Source organism: Oncorhynchus kisutch, linkage group LG4 (genome assembly GCF_002021735.2).
Source record: "Oncorhynchus kisutch isolate 150728-3 linkage group LG4, Okis_V2, whole genome shotgun sequence".
Lineage (NCBI taxonomy): Eukaryota > Metazoa > Chordata > Actinopteri > Salmoniformes > Salmonidae > Oncorhynchus > Oncorhynchus kisutch.
This window is the reverse complement of record NC_034177.2, coordinates 37,473,507-37,500,344: the sequence shown is the minus strand read 5'-3', so window position 1 is coordinate 37,500,344 and position 26,838 is coordinate 37,473,507. Positions and strand designations below refer to the sequence as shown.

Here is a 26,838-nt window from a genome sequence, read left to right as displayed (position 1 = left end):
AAGATTTTGGATGAACTGACTAAATTTACACTACCGTTCAAAAGTTCGGGTCACTTAGAAATGTCTTTGTTTTTGAAAGAAAATTTAAAAAAATTGTCCATTAAAATTACATCAAATTGATCAGAAGTACAGTGTCGACATTTTTAATGTTGTAAATGATTATTGTAGCTGGAAATGGCAGATTCTTTAATGAAATATCTACATACAGAGGCCCATTAACAGGGCACGTTGTGTTAGCTAATCCAAGTTTCTAATTTTAAAAGGCTAATTGATCATTAGAAAAGCCTTTTGCAATTATGTTAGCAAAGCTGAAAACTGTCGTGCTTATTAAAGAAGCAATAAAACTGTCCTTCTTTAGACAAGTTGAGAATCTGAAGCATCAGCATTTGTGGGTTCGATTACGGGCTCAAAATCGCCAGAAACAAAGACCTTTCTTCTGAAACTCATCAGTCTATTCTTGTTCTGAGAAATGAAGACTATTCCATGTGAGAAAATGGTGTGAAACTGAATATCTGGTACACAGCTGTGTACAACTCCCTTCACAGAACAGCGCAAACTGCCTCTAACCAGAATAGAAAGAGGAGTGGGAGGCCCCGGTGCACAACTGAGCAAGAGGACAAGTACATTAGAGTGTCTAGTTTGAAAAACAGATGCCTCACAGGTCCTCAACTGGCAGCTTTATTAAATAGTAACCGCAAAACACCAGTCTCAACATCAATAGTGAAGAGGCGACTCCAGGATGCTGGCCTTCTAGGCAGAGTTCCTCTGTCCAGTGTTGAGTTATTTTGCTCATCTTAATATATTTTTTTCATTGGCCAGTCTGAGATATGACTTTTTGTTTGCAAACCTGCCTAGAAGGCCAACATCCTGGATTCGCCTCTTCACTGTTGAAGTTGAGAATTTGGCAATTTCTTGAATAGCCTTCATTTCTCAGAAGAAGAATAGACTGACCAGTTTCAGAAGAAGGTATTTCTTTCTAGCAAGTTTGGTAGAGGCCAAGGGCTCCCCTTTTCTGTCTAGCCATCCCTTGGTCTTGAACAACCCCTGCTTTGAAAAGCAAAATTGGTTGTGTTATGTGGTGGTCTTTACCCATGCCTGCCTCTTTCTTCTCTAGCCATTCATGTATTTGTATATTTTAAAAGGCTTGTATACATACGGTCACCACAACAGCCCTAGAACTGTCTTCCGTTCTGCATCATAACCAACTTCAGTAGGAAAATGAATCCCATTTTCAACTGTACCGGGCAGATGGCAGACAGAGTCTATGGCGTTGCGAGCGTTTTGCTGATGTCAACGTTATGAACAGATTGCTCCATGGTGGCCGTGTGGTTATGGTATGGGGAGGCATAAACACACACAATTGCATTTTATCTATGGCATTAATCTGCCGCCATCACCTTATGTCAACCATTAAGCATGTTTGGGATGCTCTTGATTGACGTGTATTGACAGTGTGTTCCAGTTCCTGACAATATCCAGTAACTTCGCACAGCCATTGAAGAGGAGTGGGACAACATTCCACAGTCCACAATCCACAGCCTGATCAACTCTGTGTCACGCTGCATGAGGCAAATGGTGGTCACACCAGATACTGACTGGTTTTCTGATTCTCAGTCATGTGGAATCCATAGATTATGGCCTAATTTATTTAAATTGACTATTGTCCTTATATCAACTGTAACTCAGTCAAATATTTGAAATTGTTGCTTGTTGCGTTTATATTTTGTTCCGTGTAAATGTGTAATGTGATATATTTTAACATTACAATTTTAACACAAAAAAACATTTGATTAATAAAGTATTTAATCTGTCATCTTCCTCAAATTAAGGGGATGGTGAAATATTTGAAAGAGGGAGGGAATCTGATTTCTTTGGTTCTCAACTAAAACCATCTGATTCCTAGAGCTGGACTGCAGAGGCCAATTACCTGGATAAGTACAGTGTCTCTTTGTACTAATATTATGGCCTAGGGTCATGGCCTAGCTTCATGCAGTCACGCTCCTTGGGAGTCCTCTGGCCACACTGCACAGTGGGTGTGATGGCACATACAGTCTATGTGCCATCAGGCAGCAGGAGAAGAGGCCATCAATGTAGCCATGTCATGGTCATGGCTGTAGGGAACCATGCTAGGCACCATGGCTGACAGAGCTATGGGATTGCTCATGCTGTTGCTCAGTCTCTTTATTTTGGGGATTTACAGTATATGCCCATTGGAATGGCAAAACCAAATGTAGCCAAAGGCTTCATATATTTTGACTAAATCACATGCCATCAGACAGCAGGAAAAAGGAACAGCTTGGCAATGGAGAACTAGTTCAGAGCAATGATTGCATAGTATTTTGAGGTTAGGGTTCAGAAAATGTACACAGCATCAGACAGGAATACAAATACTAGGGTAAAAAAGGTCAACCTTTTATATAAGGAGTAACCACTGGAATACATGTTTTACTGAAATAATAGCAAAAGCACAGGTCACTAGATTGCACTCCTAGTTGGTTTCATGCATTGAAAATAGAAATGTGACTCAAATAGACTGGGCTAGATTTAGCAGATTCCAAAGCACTGGTCACTTCTATCTGTATCCAGACAATACTATTAAAAATAAAAACAGGACCACACATCATCAGCCAGTGGAACAGAACTAGCAACATTCATTACTGTTTATTATATTTAACGAGGCAAGTCAGTTAAGAACAAATTCTTATTTACCACAATGGTCTACACCAGCCAAACCCAGACGACGCTGGGCCAATTGGGTGCCACCCTATGGGACTCCCAATCACCGACGGATGTGTTACAGCCTGGGTGAGATGAGATGCAATGCCTTAGACCACTGCGCAACTCGTGACCCCAAAATTCCACAGAGCTCATGTCAAAGAGCAAAGACTTGAACATGGGCACCTGGGAGCCAACAACACCTGCAGATTGAAAAAAACACATCGCTAGATAAAGCTAGTATGAGGTCTAAAAGACAGCTCATAGGATTAGCCTAGAGTCAAAGCATAGCATGTAAATACAGATCTTTGAGGAAATTAGCCCACATACAGCTGCACCAGGAAGGCTGCGTTTGTTCAGCAGGGGATATACGCGATCGGAGAGGACAAGCTTTTGATCTATTTTCAGATGAGCCTGATGTTTAACATGGAAGCTAATTATGCAGTTTCAAATATGTAGTTCTAACCAAATGTTTAGGAATGTGTTATCTTCTTCATCCTGTTGTTGGAGTACCTCATAGTAATTTGTAATAATTTATAATCATTTGTAACTGTATGTTTTTCAATGGTTGAGGCAGCAAATTAAATGCTGCAAAGTAAGAAAAGTGGTGGTGAAGATATATTATCCGCTATCATTTGAACCCATGTCCATTTAACATTTGAAATACTCTTTACTTAAGGAGCAGAGTAACACATAACTACTGTCCATAGGAGCATGCATACAGTGTCTGAAAACACTGTCATTTATATTACATCATACAGGACACGGCACAACTACTCACAGCATCCTGGTATGAACCCGCCTCACACCCACTCCCTCTCTCATTCGGTTTCTCTTTCTCTCTCTCTCTCTCTCTCGTTGGGTCTCTCTCTGTGTCTGTCTCTTTTTTTCTCTCTTTCTCTCTCTGTCTCTGTCTCACTCTTTCCCTTTCGCTCTCTCCCCCTCTTTCTCTCACTCTCTTTCTCCCCCTCATCTCTCTACCCATCATTGTGCTTTCTCTTTTGGACATGTTAGGAGGCAAAATGAGGACCTGTCAACCAAGCACCTGGAGGTAACCAAGAGGAAATATACTTTGGCAGCAGCAGAAACAAAAGGCCCATCTTTTGCATGATACACCAAATCAATATCGCTCCAGTGGAGGGTCTCATACTGTGCAAACACAAAAGATAGCTCAGCCTGCCCTGGCTTGTCAGATACCCTCCTCGATGAGCCTGAGAAATAAGGAAACACACACACGCACGCACATGCACACATACACACACACACACAAACGCACACAAGCACACTAACTCACACACATCCTCTCCAGCCCCCACAACAGTCGAACATAAAAGTGTCAGGGGTGTCTGCTTCTACCCCAGGCGAAAAGCACAAAGTAGAATGGCTTTTTATTTTTTGGTCTCACGAACGTTCCCTTTCTCCCTTCGCTGCAGCCACATTCACAGCTTCCATGGAGCAGGGAGAAAAGGAGAGAAAAAACTGGCAAAGAAACGTTGCTGAGTCTTCTTTCACTTGGTCATCGCTTCAGTGCGCAATCATTATGAGTTTTTTGTGATGGCTGCCAGTCACATGGTGCGGCTTTGACAGAGCTTGGCATGTGATATGGATGGCATGGGGGGGATGGGAGAAGGCGGACGTTGGGAACCTTCAGGCAGGGGCTGGTGGATGGTGGAAGGGAATGACATAATGCCAGTCTGTGAGGGCGCTACAGAAAGACACACAATAATGAGATGCAGAACGGAATCAGGTCAGCTCCTGGCAGAGGCTTTAGTTTTAGACAAAGCTCCAATTAAGAGGAAGAGAGAACGGGACCAAAAAGACCCAATCAATCAAATCCTCAATGCAGTATATACGCAGGAGCTGTTTTTCTCATGGTCAAAAAAACACCAGGTAACATTGTGTAAACATTGCTGTGGTGGATTTGATTGAATTGCAACCGCAGGCAAACTAGTCGCTCAATGTCTGTTTTCTGGGTGGGATAGCCTCTGAGAAGGATTGCTATTAGAAGTGTGGTAGCTGATGTACATACTTGCATCACTCCAACTCTTCATCTCCCATAACCGTGAGTAGAAGCTGAACATGAGCAACAACAAACTGTGACCAATGCAATGGATGGGATTACCATAGATGTTATCGCTGGCATTGGTTTGCTGCTGTTAATCTTAAACATGTTTATGGAGAGCATCTGACTGGTGGAAAGAGAGGGCACACTTTTCCTTCGCTGCAAAGTCTACAGATTAAAAAACAACCCAGGTTATTGCTGTTGAGCAAACCCAGAGAACTTGTTTTCTGCATGACTACAGCAAGCAATAGCAACGGTGCTGGAATTTTGCTATTTGTTCAAGCACAAATAGCAAAATGACTAAAGCAGATAGCAGATGACTAAAGGTAAACAGCACCAACCCATTCAAAAAAAATGTATAGTTTACTTATAGATTGTCAGATATAAGAACAAAGAGACATTGAAAACAGTACAACATCACCAGTCCCTCATCCCTCCCACCCACCCCACCAAAAAAGTAAATAAAATAAAAATAAAATAAGACAATGATAGAAACATAAACAAAATAAAAACTATGGTAATGATAGTAATTAATGGTAATTGCAAGATGCTGACAATAAGAATGCTGGACGGAATGTTGTACTCTAACAGTAGCACCAACAACACCAGCAGCACCAACAACATCTACTTTATATCAGAGCCCCCCAACCCTGGTCCGGGGGACCAAAATGGGCACACACCCCGACCCCAGCCACCACATCCAATTTCAATCAAAGGCTTGATAATGATTTGGTAAGTTGAGTCGAGTTCACTATTGCGAGGGAAAGAACAAAGATGTGCAGCCTCCGGGCCCCCAGGACCAGGACTGAGATGCATAGGCCGACACGGCAGGCTACAGAAAACAGTAAGACAGCATCGGAAGACAGGGTAGAAAAATAATTAGAGAGCATAACATTAAACATAAAAAAAAAAAGGGATTATACATTTAGTGTAATCTTCTCCGCACAATATGGCCACTAGATCAGACATGACCGCTTACTGTGTGCACAGGGACCAGGTCAAGTCAAACTTGTACCTAATATTCTAGTTAGGGCATTTAACAATGCAAATAAAAGCCTTGGGTGGTGAGTTGATAGAATTCCACCCTCAGACTTAGGGAGGTGTAGAATGTTCCTTTTTATTCCACAAGTTTTATTTGCACATATAAAGTCTGTTATGGCCAAGTATACTTATTAAATAATGTCTTCAGTGGGGTAATTGGTATTACCAAGAATAAATATAAAACCTTTGAGAGTCATGCCATTCATTCTACCTGTAAGATTCATGGGAGGATTGTTCCATTTAAATAGAGCTGCTATAATATTGTTGAGTAATGGGATAGAGTTATTTTGTATATATGTATTGTTTGTTGTCACTTATTAAGCATCCTAAGTTTTTGAAATGTTTTGTGTTCCACTTAAAGGATTGCTGTAGATTATGAGTTACAATTTGTATTTTTCCCCCTGCCATTATTTCAGTTCATCCTAAAATAATTGCATATCCTGAGAATCTAGATTATTCAGAAAATATTTTTAGCTAGGAGGGCTTTCAATATTGATCAGGTATATCAGGAGATCAAATACGTTTAGTTGATATTCATGTTTACCAATACTAATACCTGTTACATTTGGGTCCTGACTAATTATTTCTACAAGAGGTTCAATTGCCAGTGCAAACAGGAAGGGAGAGAAAAGACATCCCTGTCTTGTGCCCCTTTCTAAAACAATTTAATCAGATCATGTATTATTTGTGTATATTTTTGCTTTACGATATTTCTATCCTTCTAAATCACTGACCTTTTTTTCCCAATTTTCACCTTAAATGACAACTGTCTGTAGCTCAGGCCCTGAAGCAAGGATATGCATATTCTTGATACCATTTGAAAGGAAACACTGAAGTTTGTGGAAATTAGACATTTTTGTAGGAGAATAAAACACGTCAGATCTGGTAAAAGATAATAAAAAACATGAATTGATTTTGTGCTGCAGTCTTTATTAATCCCTTTTTCCCCCAATTTTTTGGTATCCAATTGGTAGTCACTGTCTTGTCCCATCATTGCAACTCCTGTATGGAGACGGAAGGTCGAGAGCCATGCGTCCTCCGAAACAACAACCCAGCCAAGCCGCACTGGTTCTTGACACAATGCCCACTTAACCTGGAAGCCAGCCGCACCGATGTGACAGATGAAACACAGTACACCTGGTGACTGTGTCAGCGTAAATGTGCCCGGCCCGCTACAGAAGTCACTAGAGCGCGATGGGACATGGACATCCCGGCAGGCCAAACCCTCCCCTAACGACGCTGGGCCAATTGTGTGCCACCCCATGGGTCTCCTGGTCGCAGGCGGCTGCAACAGACCCTGGACTCGAACCAGGATCTCTAGTGGCACAATTAGCACTGTGATGCAGTGCCTTAGACCACTGTGTCACTCAGGAGGCCCTATTGCATCCTCTTTGAAATGCAAGAGAAAGGCCACAATATATTCTTCCAGTTTAGGCGCAATTTAGATTTTAGCCACTACATAGCAGCAGTGTATGTGCAAAGTTTTAGACTGATCCAATGAACATTGTATTTCTGTTCATAATGTTGTATCAAGTCTGGCCAAATTTGCCTAATTGGTTTATTGATACATTTTCAAGTTCATAACTCTGCACTCTCCTCAACCTTAGCAAGGCATTATTTACTATTATTATTCTTTATTTATTATTTGTAATAGCTGCTGTAAATTGGACAGTAGAGTTAGATTAATAAGAAAATACAGTATGCAGTATCAAGTCTGGTAAGACTTTTGCCATTCTATTGCTTATGAGCGTTGTTATTATTTTGTTTTCACAATTGATTAAACTGTAATATTAATGGAGATCTCGAGATTTTCCTGATTTTAATATAATTGGAAAAACTGTTTGATACATGGAACTAGGAAGTACTGAATTGAGTGAAGTGTGTTGTCATTTCTGTAAATAAGGGTGCTACTTTGTCCCGAAATGTTAAATGAGGGTGCTACTTTGTCCCAAAATGTTAAATAGAATTCTATGGATGGGAAAGCTGTCCATTCCCGGTGCTTTTCTCCAAGCAAACATTTTTTGGGGTGATCTCTATTTTTAGTGATTGTTTTCCTTCCACAAGCTTCCCACAATAAGTTGGGTGAATTTTGGCCCATTCCTCCTGACAGAGCTGCTGTAACTGAGTCAGGTTTGTAAGCCTCCTTTCTTGCACTGGCTTTTTCAGTTCTGCCCACAAATTTTCTATGGGATTGAGGTCAAGGCTTTGTGATGGCCAATCCAATACCTTTACTTTGTTGTCATTAAGCCATTTCGCCACAACTTTATGCTTGGTGTCATTGTCCATTTGGAAGACCCATTTGCGACCAAGCTTTAACTTCCTGACTGATGTCTTGAGATGTTGCTTCAATATATCCACATAATTTTCCATCCTCATGATGTCATGTATTTTGTGAAGTGCACCAGTCCCTCCTGCAGCAAAGCACCCCCACCACATGATGCTGACACCCCCGTGCTTCACAGTTGGGATGGTTCTTCAGCTTGCAAGTATCCCCCATTTTCCTCCATACATAACGATGGCCATTATGGCCAAACAGTTCTATTTTTGTTTCATCAGACCAGATGACATTTCTCCAAAAAGTACAATGTGCAGTTGCAAACCATAGTCTGGCTTTTATATGGCGGTTTTGGAGCTGTGGCTTCTTCCTCGCTGAGCGGCCTTTCAGGTTATGTCGATATAGGACTCGTTTTACTGTGGTTATAGATACTTTTGTACCCATTTCCTCCAGCATCTTCAAAAGGTCCTTTGCTGTTGTTCTGGGATTGATTTGCACATTTCGCACCAAAGTATGTTCATCTCTAGGAGACAGAACGCATCTCCTTCCAAGCTGTTTAAAGGCACAATCAACTTAGTGTATGTAAACTTCTGACCCACCCCATTTTAAGTGACATTTTATGTCAACAATTGTTGGAAAAATGTTTTGTGTTATGCACAAAGTAGATGACCTAACCGACTTGCCAAAACAAGTTTGTTGACAAGAAATTTGTGGAGTGTTTGAAAAGCTAGTTTTAATGACCCCAACCTAAGTGTGTGTAAACTTCCGACTTCAACTTTATACAGATTTTTATAGATGTCACCAATGTTTTTTAATGTGTTGTTTCTAATTAACACATTTGTATCTTTATCTTTTAAAATTATAACCAGTTTGGTTTGTATTAATCATGTGAGGACTGCGAGATGCATAGCAGGTTTATTGGGTAATATCTGAAAATGTAGCTAGCTCCTGTCTGATGCCATGCATGGTTGCCCTTGGATTGGCAATGTAATCCAGACTGGTGTATTCTCCATCTCCTTAGCTATCATACTCGAATTCCACTGATTTCAAAACTTGGTCCTCCAGAGAGTGGAGAGCATGCGTATCATGTTAGCTAACGATAGCTAGGTAACAGTACACTTTAACTTGACAGTTTTACTACCCAATACCGTTTTTAAAAAGCCGTGTTTGACACGATTACCTAGACATTCTGACCAGCTCCAATAGACAGACGCGTGCTATATGGCAGACCAATCCAAAATCATGTCCAGCCCACTCATTATCTCAGCCAATCATGGCTAGTGGCAAGGTTGTTCACTTTTTCTGTGGCTAAACAACTAGGCTCGTAACAATTGTATTCGTATTTACAGATGACATACACGTTTGATATTAAGGCAAATGAAAGTTCACATGTTCGAGAAGGCATTCCTGCCCCAAACAGCTATCCTGTGAAGTCATGACTTGCGACATACGCCTAGTTTCCTGAATCGGTTAAATGAAATTAAATCAGTCAAAATACCTCAAAACAAGACATGGTGTCAAGAAGAAGATGAAACGATCCCCACATTGCATTTTCTTGTCATTCTTGCAAGAAATCTGGCCATCCAGTATCTCCACAATATCCTGATTTCTGCCCCCATGGAAGCGGGCACATAGCTGACAATGTCACGAAAACTATCCTATCTATTCCTGCTTATGTTCAACAGCTTTACTTTCTTTTTTACCTTGTAAATCTTTGTATGTGCTTTTTCTATGATATAAATATTTAAGAAAAATAAATCACTATCCCAGATTTAGCTTTTGTCGTGTATGAGATTATCATTCCTCTATTGCATGCCTTAAAAGCATCCCAGATTATATCCGGGGTCGCTGTTTTCTCTGTTCTATATGTCTAGATTTGTAATGGTAAAGGTTTTTCTTTCGGGACTTGAAGATATGCTCTGTTCATTCTTCATATTCTGTCGCTAAGTTTATTTTATGTTGGTGTAATTAAGCATGATACAGGTGAATGATCCGATATCACTATGTCATGGAATTCTTTAACCCAGTAAATTCTTGAGTGCATTTTTAAAAATTAAAATCTAGTCAAATCTTGAATGGCTTTTCTTACTTTGATAAAAAAAGGAGCAGTCTTTTGTAGTTGGGAATAGTTATCTCCAGGTGTCCTGTAAATTCTTTGTCGAGTTTACATTTTTCTGCCTCATTGGAGACTCCTTGAATTTGCTTTTTTTTGTTGCTACGTCGTTAAATCTTGACATATGTGTGATTTAGGTCACATAAATGTCTGTATTTTAATATAGCTTCAATTCTATCAAAAAGATTTTTTGCCCCTGGTTGGATAAAACAATGAAACTCATGTATATTTTTCAACATGTAAGGTACAATTCAAAATTAGAAAACGGCCTTCTTGATCCATGTGCTGAGATATAATGGAAAACAATGTATTTGTCATGTTCTGACCTTAGTTCCATTGTTTTGTCTTTGTTTTAGTATGGTCAGGGTGTGAGTTGGGGTGGGCAGTCTATGTTCCTTTTTCTATAATTTGGGATTCTGTGTTTGGCCTGGTATGGTTCTCAATAAGAGGCAGCTGTCAATCGTTGTCACTGATTGAGAACCATACTTAGGTAGCCGGGTTTCACTTTTAATTTGTGGGTAATTATTTTCTGTGTCTGTGCGTTCCACACGGAACTGTTTTGTTTTGTTATTTCACTTTGTTATTTTTGTAATTTGTCGTGTTCAGTTTGTTCTATTAAATATGGACACTTACCACGCTGCTCATTGGTCCTCCTCTTCTCCTTCATACGATGACCGTTACAGTATTCTTAGTTGTCTGGATGCCTAAACCTCTGCTGTTATTACAATAGGGAACAGCGTAGGCCTCTCCAAACTAGCTCCTTGTTAAATATTACATTTACCCTTTTTTTAAATGTAAGGTGCCTTGCAAAAGTATTCATCCCCTTGGCGTTTGTCCTATTTTGTTGCATTACAAGCTGCAATTTAAATGGATTTCATGTCATGAACATCTACAAAATAGTCCAAATTGGTGAAGTGAAATGAAAAAAATGACTTGTTTTAAAACATTCAAAAAAATAAAAAAGGAAAAGTGAAATGTATTCACCCCCTTTGCTATGACGCCCGTAAAAAAGATCTGGTGGATTCAATTACCTTCAGAAGTCACAATTAGTTAGATTGCACACATGTGGACTTTATTTAAGTGTCACATGATCTGTCACATGATCTCAGGATATATACACCTGTTCTGAAAGGCCCCAGAGTCTGCAACACCACTAAGCAAGGGGCACCACCAAGCAAGCGATACCATGAAGACCAAGGAGCTCTCCTAACAGGTCATGGACAAAGTTGTGGAGAAGTACAGATCAGGGTTGTGTTCTAAAAATAATATCCGAAACTTTAAACATCGCATGGAGCACCATTAAATCCATTCTAAAAAAATTGAAAGAATATGGCACCACAACAGACGTGTCAAGAGAGGGCCACCCACCAAAACTCATAGACCAGGCAAGGAGGGCATTAATCAGAGAGGCAACAAAGAGACCAAAGATAACCCTCAAGGAGCTGCAAAGCTCCACAGCGGAGATGGGAGTATCTGTCCATAGGACCACTTTAAACCATACACTCCACAGAGCTGGGCATTACGGAAGAGTGGCCAGAAAAAAAGCCATTGCTTAACTTCTTAAGGCAGAATTCAGAAGTTCAGATTACTGATGTGCCCAAAGTAAACTGCCTGTTACTCAGGCCCAGAAGCTAGGATATGCAAAATAATGTGTATGAGTATAACAGAACTGAAATGGCAGGCAAAAACCAGAGGAGAATCCATAAGGAATTTTTTTGAGGTCCCCACCAATTGAAATGCTTGTCTATGGGAAATTCAAAGGAAATTCAAATCAGATTGCAGTTCCTATGGCTTCCAATAGATGCAACAGTCTTTAGAAAGGGTTTCAGGCTTGTTTAAAAAAAATGTATTAGTAGTTGACTTTAGTCTTGTCGCACGCTTGGATGAGGGCTCGCACCTCGTTATTTATCTCCTGTACTGAACATACTACATTCCGTCTTAAATTGGATTGTTTACTTACATATTAGCGATAGCTGAGGATTGATTGGAAATGTTTTTTTGACTTGTTTGGACTAAGTGTATTGGTAATTTTTGTGATTCCTTTGTATGCATGTTGAACTAGTGGGAAAAAATCCCAGTGGCTAGATGTGCCAAGATTTTGAGACACACCCCAAGACAACTGTAATTGCTGCAAAAGGTGGCTCTACAAGGTATTGACTTTGGTGGGGTGAAGGTACATCATAGGTACACGTCAACTATGACAGACAAAATGGGGGTAAAAATCCCAAAAATCACAATGTAGGATTTTTAATGGATTTATTTGCAAATTATGGTGGAAAATAAGTATTTGGTCAATAACAAAAGTTTATCTCAATACTTGATATACCCTTTGTTGGCAATGACAGAGGGTAAACTTTTCTGTAAGTCTTCACAAGGTTTTCACACACTGTTGCTGGTATTTTGGCACATTCCTCCATGCAGATCTCCTCTAGAGCAGTGATGTTTTGGGGCTGTTGCTGGGCAACACAGACTTTCAACTCCCTCCAAAGATTTTCTATGGGATTGTGATCTGGAGACTGGCTAGGCCACTCCAGGACCTTGAAATGCTTCTTACGAAGCCAATCCTTCGTTGCCCGGCCGGTGTGTTTTGGATCATTGTCATGCTGAAAGACCCAGCCACATTTCATCTTCAATGCCCTTGCTGATGGAAGGAGGTTTTCACTCAAAATCTCACAATATATGGCCCCATTCATTCTTTCCTTTACACGGATCAGTCGTCCTGTTCCCTTTGCAGAAAAACAGCCCCAAAGCATGATGTTTCCACCCCATGCATCACAGTAGGTATGGTGTTCTTTGGATGCAACTCAGCATTCTTTGTCCTCCAAACATGACGAGTTGAGTTTTTACCAAAAAGTTATATTTTGGTTTCATCTGACCATATGACATTCTCCCAATCTTCTTCTGGATCATCCAAATGCTCTCTAGCACACTTCAGACGGGCCTGGACATGTACTGGCTTAATAAGCAGGGGCACAAGTCTGGCACTGCAGGATTTGAGTCCCTGGCGGCGTAATGTGTTACTGATGGTAGGCTTTGTTACTTTGGTCCCAGCTCTCTGCAGGTCATTCACTAGGTCCCCCCGTGTGGTTCTGGGATTTTTGCTCACCGTTCTTGTGATCATTTTGACCCCACGGGGTGAGATCTTGCGTGGAGCCCCAGATCGAGGGAGATTATCAGTGGTCTTGTATGCCTTCCATTTCCTAATAATTGCTCCCACAGTTGATTTCTTCAAACCAAGCTGCTTACCTATTGCAGATTCAGTCTTCCCAGCTTGGTGCAGGTCCAAACAGGTGTCATTAATACAGGTAACGAGTGGAGGACAGAGGAGCCTCTTAAAGAAGAAGATACAGGTCTGTGAGAGCCAGAAATCTTGCTTATTTGTAGGTGACCAAATACTTATTTTCCACCATAATTTGCAAATAAATTCATAAAAAATCCTACAATGTGATTTTCTGGATTTTTTTTCTCATTTTGTCTGTCATAGTTGAAGTGTACATATGATGAAAATTACAGGCCTCTCTCATCGTTTTAAGTGGGAGAACTTGCACAATTGGTGGCTGACTAAATACTTTTTTGCCCCACTGTATATCTGATTCCCAAACAGAGACAACGATAGACAGCTGCCTCCGATTGGGAATCAAACACACCAACATAGAAACAGAAAACCTAGAATTCCCACCCTAATCACACCCTGACCTAACCAAATATTGAAATAAAAAGGCTCTCTATGGTCAGGGCGTGACAGATGGAGAGGAACCACTATCACTGCCTGACCATCCCAAGTTCATCGGGCAAGCCAATTTTGCATTCCTGCATTTTTTTTGAGCATGTCACATTCGTGATGGTAAATGCCCATTGAAACATATTGCATATTGCACATGTGCCTGGTGATTGGAATGGGTTAGCAGGAGCACATTTTTAAATGTTTTTTTTATGCCTCTAGGGGGGTGCAAGGGGTCTACGGTTGGGTTGGGAGCAGTCCCTACCCTGGTCATTTTGGAAGTTTTTCAAAAAATCATTAATAAACAACAGAGTCCCACTTCTCCCTCATCATACATGCTTGTGTAGCTATGGTTGAAAAGCATTTTTTGAAAATCTGAGATGACAGTGTTGTTAACAAAAGGCTAAGCTTGTGAGCCAATATATTTATTTAATTTCATTTGCGATTTTCATGAATAGTTAACGTTGCGTTATGGTAATGAGCTTGAGGCTATAATTACGCTCCCGGATATGGGATTGCTCGTCGCAACAGGTTAACTATTAATTTCTCTAATTTGCGTCTACAAGTTGCTCCTTGTCTTTTCCTTTGGGGTAAACCATGGCTTGTTGGATTCATGTTGCCGAGCCACTTTACCAACTGATTGGTTTTCTGTTGTACATAACTGATTGTTCGAACTCTCCCAGTTCCTTGGATATATGTCGATTTATCCATTTTTAGGCTTGTTTAAACTTTCTTGTCTGGTTTCTACATATAACCACAGTTTTATCAGCACAAAACGGAGCTACTCACACCCCATGCATCCTATCGGTACGCGCATGTGCCTCTTGACTCTGATGGTATCTCAAAAACTTTGGGTCAAAATTTGGATAATATTTTTGCCAATATGTCATTTGAGTAATAGAGAAGGTGCACCACTGTGAACTGAATGAGCCCGTGCCTTTTAAGCAAAATGATGAGGTGTGGATACGCTCTATACTACATTGCCATTCGTCATCAGGTCGCTCACCACTCATGTCTTGCTCCCATGCAGATTTTAGTAATTGCCCAGGAACGCAAATTAATGTTCTGTATCATGTCATATAATCTGGAGATTGTGCCCTTCAGATTGGGGTTAAGATCAGTATCTCTCAGCTGGACATGTATGGGGCAGGAGTGGAAATGAAGGGAAATGTTTTTTAGTTTGGAGGATACCGACAAAAGTGTCTATTGGGAATATAGTACTATGGTCCACCCTCAGAGTATCAAATGAGACAATTGTATTTTTTACAACAAAAAACACCAGACCATTCCTATGCCAGAACTAGAATACTGTGTCAATAAGAAGATGATTAGACGTTAAATAGGGAGAAGCAGCTTGCTTTGTTAAGGTTAAAGTTATATTGTAAGGGAGTTCGTGACAATGGGATTAAAAAAATGGGTGCCGAGGTTCGTGGGAACTCCATGATAGCGAGAATCTTTGCTATATCTAATACCTCTCTATCCTGAAATAATATTTACCACAACAATAGTTTTATATATTTTGTGTTTCCATTGAAGCTGTACCAGAGAATGGAAACAATAACATTGTAGAGTTTATCTGAACATATAAAGGCTCATGCTATAAGGAACAGGCCTTATTCCAAATTGTATTTTTACCTATGGTGGGAAGAAACAAAAGAACAACATCATTATTTCCTAGGTTAATAGCACGTAGGGGTAATACAGATGTGCACACACATGATGAATCCTTCTCAGAAAAGTGGAAACTAACAATGTCAATTGATGAAGGAAGTTACTATGTCACATCCTGTGACATACTGCATTAGCATCGAATAGCCCCCACGATATGCAACTTTTCAGAGAAGTTAGGAACCAAAATACACAGGCAGTTAGGAAAGCAAAGGCTAGCTTTTTCAAACAGAAATTTGCATCCTGTAGCACAAACTCCAACATTTCCAGAGACACTGTAAATTCCATGGAGAATAAGAGCACCTCCTCCCACCTGCCCACTACACTAAGGCTGGAAACACTGTCACCACCGATAAATTTACGATAATCGAGAATTTCAATAAGCATTTTTCTATGGCTGGCCATGCTTTCCACCTGGCTACCCCTACCCCAGCCAACAGCTCTGCACCCCCCACACAACTTGCCCAAGCCTCCCACACTTTTCCTTCACCCAAATTCAGATAGTTGATGTTCTGAAAAAGATGCAAAATATGGAGCCTTTCAAATCAGTATTGCAGGACAATCTGGACCCTCTCTTCCTAGAATTATCTGCCACCATCCGTGCAACCCCTATTACTAGCTTGTTTAACCTCTCTTTCAAATCGTCTGAGATTCCCAAAGATTGGAAAGCTGCCGCGGTCATCCCACCCTTCAAAGGGGGAGACACTTAGAACCAAACTGTTACAGACCTATGTCCATCCTGCCCTGCCTTTCTAAAGTCTTCGGAAGCCAAGTTAACAAACAGATCACCAACCATTTCAAATCCCACCGTACCTTCTACACTATGCAATCGGTTTTCCGAGCTGGTCGTGGGTGTACCTCAGCCACGCTCAAGGTCCTAAACGATATCATAACCGCCATCAATAAAAGACAGTACTGTGCAGCAGTCTTCATCGACCTGGCCAAGGCGTTCGACTCTGTCAATCACCGTATTCTTATCGGTAGACTTAACAGCTTTGGTTTCTCAAATGACTGCCTCGCCTGGTTCACCAACTACTTCTCAGAAAGTGTTCAGCCATTTGTCCGGACCTCTAGCAGTGTCTATGGGGGTGCCACAGGGTTCAATTCTCTGGCCGACTCTTTTCAACGTATGTATCAATGATGTCGCTCTTGCTGCTGGTGATTCTCTGATCCACCTCTATGCAGACGACACCATTCTGTATACTTCTGGCCCTTCTTTGGACACTGTGTTAAAAAACCTCCAGACGAGCTTCAATGCCATACAACACTCCTTCCGTGGCTTCCAACTGCTCTTAAATGTAAGTAAAACTAAACGCATGCTCTTCAACCAATCGCTGCCCTCATCCGCCCGTCTAGCATCACTACTCTGGACGGTTCTGACTTCTGAGAATATGTGGACAACTACAAATAACTAGGTGACTGGTTAGACTGTAAACTCTCCTTCCAGACGCATATTAAACATCTCCAATCCAAAATTAAATCTAGAATTGTCTTCCTATTTCGCAAAACAAAGCCTCCTTCACTTATGCTGCTAAACATATCCTCGTAAAACTGACTATCCTACCGATCCTTGACTTCGACGATGTCATTTACAAAATAGCCTCCAATACTCTACTCAGCAAATTGGATGTAGTTTTGTCACCAAAGCCCCATATACTACCCACCACTGCGACCTGTATGTTCTCGTTGGCTGGCCCTCACTTCATATTCATCGCCAATCCCACTGGCTCCAGGTCATCTATAAGTCGTTGCTAGGTAAAGCCCCGCCTTATCTCAGCTCACTGGTCACTATAGCAACACCCACCTGTAGCACGTGCTCCAGCAGGTATATTTCACTGGTCACCCCGAAAGCCAACTCCTCATTTGGCCCGCTGTCCTTCCTGTTCTCTGCTGCCAATGACTGGAAAAAATCTCAAAAATCACTGAAGCTGGAGACTAATATCTCCCTCACTAACTTTAAGCATCAGCAGTCAGAGCAGCTTACCGATCATTGCACCTGTACACAGCCTATCTGTAAATAGCCTACGCAACTACCTCATCCCCATATATGTTTATATATTTTGCTCCTTTGCACCCCAGTATCTCTACTTACATCATCTTCTGCACATCTATCACTCCAGTGTTAATGCTAAATTGTAATTATTTCACCACTATGGCCTTTTCATTGCCTTACCTCCCTAGTCTTACTACATGCACTGTCCCACTGTTGACAGTGCATGTCAGAGCAAACACCAAGCCTTGAGGTCAAAGGGATTGTCCGTAGAGCTCCAAGACAGGATTGTGTCGAGGCACAGATCAGGGGAAGGTTTGCAGCATTGAAGGTCCCCAAGAACACAGTGGCTTCCATCATTCTTAAATTGAAGAAGTTTAGAACCACCAAGACCTTTTCTAGAGCTGACCGCATGATCAAACTGAGTAATCGGTTGAGAAGGGCGTTGGTCAAGGATGTTACCAAGACCCGATTGTTACTCTGACAGACATCCAGAAGGACAACCATCTCTGCAGCACTCCACCAATCAGACCTTTATAAGGCACATGATGTTACGACCGTCTTCCTGGAAATGACCGGAACAAGGTGCAGCGTCGTGAGCGTACATTTTCCTTTATAATTGAAATGACGCCAACAAAACAAGAAACAAAGAAACAACCGTGAAGCTTACAAGGGCTATAGAGCCACTAACAAAGATAACTACCCACAAAAGCAAAAGGAAAAAAGGCTGCCTAAGTATGATTCCCAATCAGAGACAACAATAGACAGCTGCCTCTGATTGAGAACCACACCCGGCCGAAAACATAGAAATAAAGAAGCTAGAATGCCCACCCAAGTGACACATGACAGCCTGGTTGGTTTGCCAAAAGGCAGCTAAAGACTCTCAGACAATGGGAAACAAGATCCTATGGTCTGATGAGACCAATAACTATTTGGCCTGAATACCAAGCCTCACTTCAGGAGGAAACCTGGCACCATCCCTTCGGTGAAGCATGGTGGTGTTAGCATCATGCTGTGGGCATGTTTTTCAGCGGCAGGGACTGGGAGACTGGGCAGGATCTAGGGAAAGATGAATGGAGCAAAATACAGAGAGAACCTTGATGAAACCCTGCTCCAGAGTGCTCAGAACCTCAGACTAGGGCGAAGGTTCACCTTCCAACAGGACAATGACCCTAAGCACACAGCCAAGACATCACGGGATTGGCTATGGAACAAGTCTCTGAATGTCTTTGATTGTCCGAGCCAAATCCCAGACTTTAACCCGATTGAACATCTATGGAGTGTCGTGGAAATTTCCTCTATTTACCAAATTATGGGAGCAAACCACACACACAAGTCAGAGTTAGTTATCAAAGTCCATCTTTAATTATATGAGCTCTATCACAATCCTGTGACTCTCAGGTAATTCAGTGTCTCTCAGTGAATTCTCTGAGAGCCCCTTCTGCATTGCAACTGTGATCCTTTAATAGCAAAGAACACACATAGTCAGACAGCATAGACATAATAAATCGTTCAGCTTTGTCTCCTTACTCAAACCCCAGAACCAATCCTCCATATCAACAGGCATATATCAAATTGTCATTTAGATACAACCAATTCTAAATACAACCAATCCTGGACAAACTCACAGAGACACCCTGACTGGCACACAGACATTGTGGAGCAAAAGATATGTTTACACATGATGACACTTTGACCTCTCCCATCTCTGTGGCCCATGCAACTTAGCCTTGACATAGAACAGATACTGCAACCCTGCCACAGTATTATACAAAAATAACATTCTGATGAGAAGTAATTTACAAACATATGATGAATATAAAACATCTTACCTATGTTACCAACAAATTCTGATTATTTCCACAACAGGAGAGACCTGAAATTAGCGATGCAGCGACACTCCCCACCCACCCTGACAGAGCTTGAGAGGATCTGCAGAGAAGAATGGGAGAAACTTCCCAAAATACACGTGTGCCAAGCTTGTAATGTCATACGCAAGAAGACTTGAGGCTGTAATCACTGCCAAAGGTGCTTTAACAAAGTACTGAGTAAAGGGTCTGAATACTTGTGATAAATGTGATTTGAGTTTTTGTTTTTGATTTGTCATTATGGGGTATTCTGTGTAGATTGAGTTTGTGTATATTGATTTAATGAATTTTAGAATAAGTCTAATGTAACAAAATGTGGAAAAAGTCAAGGGGCCTGAATACTTTCGAGATGCACTGTAGGTATTCACTCCCTTTGGATTTTTTTCCCATGTTGATCCATTACAAAAGGGGATTAAAATACAGTGCCTTCAGAAAATGTTCACACCCCTTTACTTTTTCCACATTGTGTTGTCTTACAGCCTGAATTTCAAATTGATTCACTAAACACTAAACAGATGAGCCAGGATCATATCCATGGGCAATGTCTACAGCGCTGAGCCAACCACAGAGCCGGAGCACTCAGTTGATCCCCCAATTCTACATATTTTCCTGAGAAATGAGGCGCAGTAATTCCGATTGGTCTCTTCATACACGAGTGTCGGACCGAGAGCTCATTTTGGACAGCTGGCCCTGAAACACATGCAGGTCTACAGCGGCATGCACATGCATGCACACATGCACGCATACACTCATGAAATATATGAATATACAGATACACTGACACACCGACACATACACAGGCAGAAGGCAAAAAGAGTTGTGTCAAGATAAGTTCACATTCTGCTCACACACAGGCTGATTCAAACCGACATTACACACACATAAACTTTCTGTCAATATTGCCCTTTCTTTCACTTGCACACATTTTCTTTGTCATTGCTATTGTGTATATCTCTCTCATTTCCCGCCCAATTTCTGTTATTGTAGTCTAATGTCCTTTCATCCTGCTGGGAACCACCATGTCATTTCAACTTGAAAATGTCGGTCATTTTTGGTTGAGACATTGATCAATGAGATTTCAACCTTTATCCACCCACTCCAAAAGACATCCAGAAGTTTGTTGAATTCCCAATGTGTTATCACTCCACTTTAAACCATTTAAAAACACAAAAAGTTAAAATGGGAATACAATGTCAGATATTTTGTATCTATACAACAACTTAATGTGTTATTACTCTACTTCATCTAATAGCAAAGCCAGATGACATGGAAAATAGTCTTGGTAGCCATTTGACTTGATCTTCAGGAGTCTTAAGGCTTGGGGTAGAAGCTGTTTAGAAGCCTCTTGGACTTAGACTTGGCGCTCCGGTACGGCTTGCCATGCGGTAGCAGAGAGAACAGTCTATGGTCGCTGGAGATTTTGACAATTTTTAGGGCCTTCCTCTGACACCGCCTGGTATAGAGGTCCTGGATGGCAGGAAGCTTGGCCCCAGTGAGGTAATGGGCCGGACGCACTATCCTCTGAAGTGCCTTGCGGTCAGAGGCCGAGCAGTTGCCATACCAGGCAGTGATGCAACCAGTCATAATGCTATCAATAGTGCAGGTGTAGAACCTTTGGAGGATCTGAGGACCCATGCCAAATCTTTTCAGTTTCCTGAGGGGGAACAGGTTTTGTTGTGCCCTCTTCACGACTGTCTTCGTGTGCCTGGACCATGTTAGTTTGTTTGTGATGTGGACACCAAGCTCTCAACCTTCGCCACTAGAATGGGGGCGTGCTCGGTCCTCTTTTTCCTGTAATCAAGAATCGTCTCCTTTGTCTTGATCACGTTGAGGGAGATGTTGTTATCCTGGCACCACACGGCCAGGTCTCTGACCTCCTCCCTGTCATCGGCATTCTTAATGATGGTATTGGAGTCGTGCCTGGTCGTGCATTCATGAGTGAACAAGGAGTGCAGGAGGGGACTGTGCACGCACAGCTGAGGGGCTCCCTTGTTGAGGATCAGCTTGGCAGATGTGTTGTTACCTACCCTTACCACCTGGGGCCGGCCCGTCAGGAAATCCAGGATCCAGTTGCACAGGGAGGTGTTTAGTCCCAGGATCCATAGCTTAGTGATGAGCTTTGAGGGCACTATGGTGTTGAACACTGATCTGTAGTCAATGAATAGCATTCTCACATAGGTGTTGCTATTGTCCAGGTGGGAAAGGGCAGTGTGGAGTGCAATAGTGATTGCATCATCTGTGGATCAAATTGGAGTGGGTCTAGGGTTTCTGGGATAATGGTGTTGATGTGAGCCATGACCAGCCTTTCAAAGTACTTCGTGGCTACAGACATGAGTGCTACGGGTCGGTAGTCATTTAGGCAGGTTACCTTAGTGTTCTTGGGCATTGGGACTATGGGGGTCTTCTTGAAACATGTTGGTATTACAGACTCAGACAGGGAGAGGTTGATCTTAGCCCTGTATTGATGCTTTGCCTGTTTGATGGTTCATCGGAGGGCATAGCAGGATTTCTTATAAGCTTCCTTGTTAATGTAGCTTCCTGTAATTAATAACTTCACCATGCACAAAATATATTCAATATCAGCTTTTTTTTTCACCCATCACCAATAGGTGCTCTTGTTTGCAAGGCATTGGAAAACTTCCCTGGTCTTTGTGGTTGAATCTGTGTTTGAAATGCTCTCCTCGACTGAGGGACCTTACAGATATGTGTGGGGTACAGAGATGAGGTATTCATTCAAAAATCATGTTAAACACTATTATTCCACACAGAGTGAGTCCATGCAACTTATTATGTGACTTGTTAAGCAATGCTTTACTTCTGAACCTGTTTAGGCTTGTCATAACAAAGGGGTTGAATACTTATTGACTCAAGACATTTCAGCTTTTCATTTTTAAATATAATTGCACTTTGACTTTATGGGGTTTTGTGTGTGGGACAGTTCACACACAATACACCAGATTATATGTATCGGTATAAATCAATCACCCTATACAGTTAATTTCACAATCAATGTCAAAAGCTCTATCACCTAGGCAAGGACAGAAGCCCCAAGAGTGTGTCCTGTGTGCATCCTTGTGTGTGTGTGTGTGTGTGGATTAGCATGGTACAATAACAACTACATGCATTTCTGTTTCAGAATATAAACCAGAGGCATTTTTTTCATGGTTGTTTTCATCTTGAAGTGTCTGTTAGTGAGCTTAATGACTCCTGCTGAATGAGCTACAATACACCTTCAGAGGAGTGGACGATGACAAAAAGAGATCCAGAGACGCATTACAGTTAACTGAGAAATCCAGACACCAAGCCTGTGGCCTTTTGGGGATGGAGGAGTGTCATTCCCACAATAGAGTGCCTTTATTAAGTTAATAACAACTAAATGAGCTCTCTCATGCCCTGTGCCCCGTTCAGTATGCACCGGTGCTATTGTTTGTGTTCTGCCAGGTTTACCTTTCAAATGCGCTGGGGGACATTAAAGCAATGACACTGATGTTTGTTATTGCGCTACAGCTGAGCTCATGGTGGTTCTGGATTTAGCCAATCAGTAACACACAAGAGGAGCACACAGACACTGAAACATGCACACACTCACTCACACTCAAACACACACTTCAACTACAAACAAATGAACAAAAACATGGGTGATCAGAAATGATTCATCTACAAGACCCTGCTAGGTAAAGTCCCCCCTTATCTCAGCTCGCTGGTCACCATAGCATCTCCCACCTGTAGCACACGCTCCAGCAGGTATATCTCTCTAGTCACCCCCAAAACCAATTCTTTCTTTGGCCGCTTCTCTGCTGCCAATGACTGGAACGAACTACAAAAATCTCTGAAACTGGAAACACTTATCTCCCTCACTAGCTTTAAGCACCAACTGTCAGAGCAGCTCACAGATTACTGCACCTGTACATAGCCCACCTATAATTTAGCCCAAACAACTACCTCTTTCCCAACTGTATTTAATTTTATTTATTTATTTATTTTGCTCCTTTGCACCCCATTATTTTTATTTCTACTTTGCACATTCTTCCATTGCAAAACTACCGTTCCAGTATTTTACTTGCTATATTGTATTTACTTTGCCATCATGGCCTTTTTTGCCTTTACCTCCCTTCTCACCTCATTTGCTCACATTGTATATAGACTTGTTTATACTGCATTATTGACTGTATGTTTGTTTTTACTCCATGTGTAACTCTGTGTCGTTTTATCTGTCAAACTGCTTTGCTTTATCTTGGCCAGGTCGCAATTGTAAATGAGAACTTGTTCTCAACTTGCCTACCTGGTTAAATAAAGGTAAAATAAATACAATAAAATGTTACTATTCTGTCTGCTAGTTTCATAGCTGATCAATCAACCCAGACAAACAATTCAAATAACATGCTAATTACCTTCAAATGAGAATTGTCTGAGGGTGGTGCCATAGAAGCTAAGATGAGCCTCTCAGAAGATGGGTACTAAGTCTTACTTAACTTAGTTAAGAAAGTCAGCTTAATCAACTTGCTTGAGTCAACACCACATCAAGAAGGCTAAGACAACTTCCCACCAAGCACAGACGTCAGTTCAATGTCTAGTTTTGATTTACATTTGTTTGTTGTCACCTTGTCATTTTATTTAGGTGAAAAGTTTGGTTAAAAAAAGATCTTACATTGATTACTTTTTCAGTGTTCAGTGTTCCATGCTGATTCAATATCATCCCATATCATTTTGTTGTTTATGTGACATATAAACCAGTTTTTGCCCAGTTTGTTGGGATGGGAGCATTCTCGATTCAATGTCGCAATCTGTAATTTATAAATATGACTCCCTCACGGGGTCTGGAGGAAAAGGATACATATTGCAGAGGAAAACAAACATCTATTAAACCAATTCGTTATCTTTTTAATCAGCTGACCTGAGCTGTGTCCCAGGGAACTGCAGAGCTGGGGTGAGTCTAGAACTCTTGCTAGCTATTATTCACCTGTCAAACACAGCAGCACCATTACAGAGGGGACAACACAGACAATGAGGAGAAATGTATTGCTATCAAAGAGCTAAGGAGTGTTACCCATCAAGGGGCTAACTATAGACAACATTAACTTGCTTAGTAAACAAAATTAGAATACTTGAATATGATACAAATGTTTTCTGTTGCAAGAGTTGTTACAGAATCATACTTCCACAATGAGTAACTAATTAAAGGACCTTTGGTGTTACTGTATGCTTTGCTAGGAAGATTTTTGGAACTAAGATATCCATTTCAATAGGATGCCACCACGCTCCAAGAAAAACGGTTCCAAGAGTTATGCAGCTGTCCCCATAAGAGAACCCCCTTTGGTTCCAGGTAGAACACTTTAGGTTCCATGTAACCCTGTGTGGAAAGGGTTATATATGGAACCCAAAAGAGTACTACCTGGAACCAAAAGAGTTCTACATGAAGCCAAAAGGGATTCTTCAAATGGGTCTCGTATGGGGACAGCCAAATAACCCAGATCATTTTTTGGTTCAGATAGCACGTTTTTTTACGAGTGTACTTGGCAAAGACCATCCCAAAACCCAGTCCTAGTTTCTAAGCCTTACCATTGAACATGCCATGGCAATGAAGGAATATCACTGTAACTCAAACTCCCATCCTCATCAGATAGAGCAGAATCAGGCCCTGAGGATCAGGATGATCAAGCATCAGCCTGTAGCCCTGGTTGTCTCTTTCTCTCATTTTGCTCTCACCTGCCAACTCATTCGCAATCCCTCTGGTTTCTCCCCATCCTCAAGTTTGCTTGTTTTCGGCTGCTGGCTCACCCTGAAAAGAGAAGAGAGGAAAAAATTACTCAATATGAATACTTAAAAAAAATGTGTTTACAATGACAAGCTGCTTGGATGACACTCAGTTTCGTTGTTTCCTCACTTGGCAATGGTGGCTAGCGGAGGGCATTGATATCGAGGAGAGGGTGCCAAGGTCTTTGTTGAAGCGGGGCGAGTGTAGTCCCGCCAAAGCAAGGGCTTAGCAAATGAAAATGTTCTACCAGATAGGCATGGAATCGCAATGAATCATATTAGTACACCCCACTCCAGCTATAGACCGACACAGAATACAGGCTAGGACTATATCGACTATGGCTGCAGACGATGTTGGCAGACTGAACCGGTTTTCATCAAAATCATGCTCCTGAACTTTGGGGACAAGTAAGTATTTTTTAACCACCTGCTTTTGGGCTGGGTGTGGCAATGTGTAGTTAATACAGTACATGCATAATCTGTGAGCAGAATTAGTCTTACCTAGCCACAAAATCATTGGTTGGAAAGCAACTTTTTTTCTGCATTCTATGCCGCGTCATTTTTCCTTGCTAGGGCCAGCCCCCTAGCAATTTGAATTCTAGCCAATGAGCTTCATACCCTCGCCATTTGAGTGACAGCTAGCAAGATGCACAAACAGCAGAATGAGAGAAAGAGCAATAAGGTGGTGCACATATCTGCAAAAGTGTGATGTGGCACGCAATTTTTGGAGAACACTTGGCTCGTCAGCGCTACTTTCAGTACAACTGGCAAAAAAGTGTACAAAACTACCGGAGAATCTCTTTAACACTAGATAAGCCAGGCCTCACCCCCCAAGTGGCGCATTGGTCAAAGGCACTGCATCACAGTGTTGCAGCGTCACTACAGCCTGGGGTTTGATCGGATCGGATGTTTAGAAGCACGGTTTGTCGGGTCATGTTTCGGAGGACGCATGACTCAACCTTCGCCTCTCTCGAGCCCGTTGGGGAGTTGCAGCCACATCGTAATCATGAAATTGGGGAGAAAAAAGGTGGTAAAAATTACGAAAATATATAAATAAAAGCCAGGCCTCGAGGGACCCCCCTTTGAGCCAATGAGGAGTCATTTTGACTTAAACATTATAACCGTCTAATATACGTATATATTTCACATTTTCTATAAGAATAATTATCCTTTGGTTGGGTTTATGAAGGTTTTGGGTAACATCAGAATATGAGAAAAAATAATAATAATCTAAGATCACAGTAGCATTTTCATTAGTTTATGTCACTGTAGGTTATCTGTTGTCACATTCTCACGTGTGGAGCATGAAACAGTGGTTTTTGCTGTGCTTGAGTAGCGTCACCTCAAATGTTCTACTGCTTTAGCTCATTCCCCTCTTATAGAATATTGTCTCAAGTATTGTGGAACTGCTGCACCTAAATGTAAACAGTACTGGAACCCAAAATGAGTTCCGGCACCTTTTTCAGCCCAAGTCAAGCACTCATTCTTGGAAAAAGTAATCTTCTGAGTTAATCTCTTCAATTTTGAATTACTTGGAAATGGTAAGGGTTTTGGAACCTCCCAATCGGATCTTTCTGATACTATACTGAACAAAATTATAAATGCAACATGTAAAGTGCTGGTCCCATGTT

At 41.4% G+C, this 26,838-nt stretch overlaps 1 protein-coding gene across 1 annotated transcript in view; it reads right to left on the bottom strand.

Moving 5' to 3' along the window:
- LOC109888682 (leucine-rich repeat-containing protein 4C) overlaps nt 1-26,838 on the bottom strand; it is a 159,028-nt gene that overhangs the window by 20,057 nt on the left and 112,133 nt on the right. Inside the window, exon 2 of the mRNA XM_020479852.2 lies at nt 25,160-25,232. The gene's annotated coding sequence lies outside the window, so the exon portion shown is untranslated. The remainder of the gene's footprint in view (nt 1-25,159; nt 25,233-26,838) is intronic.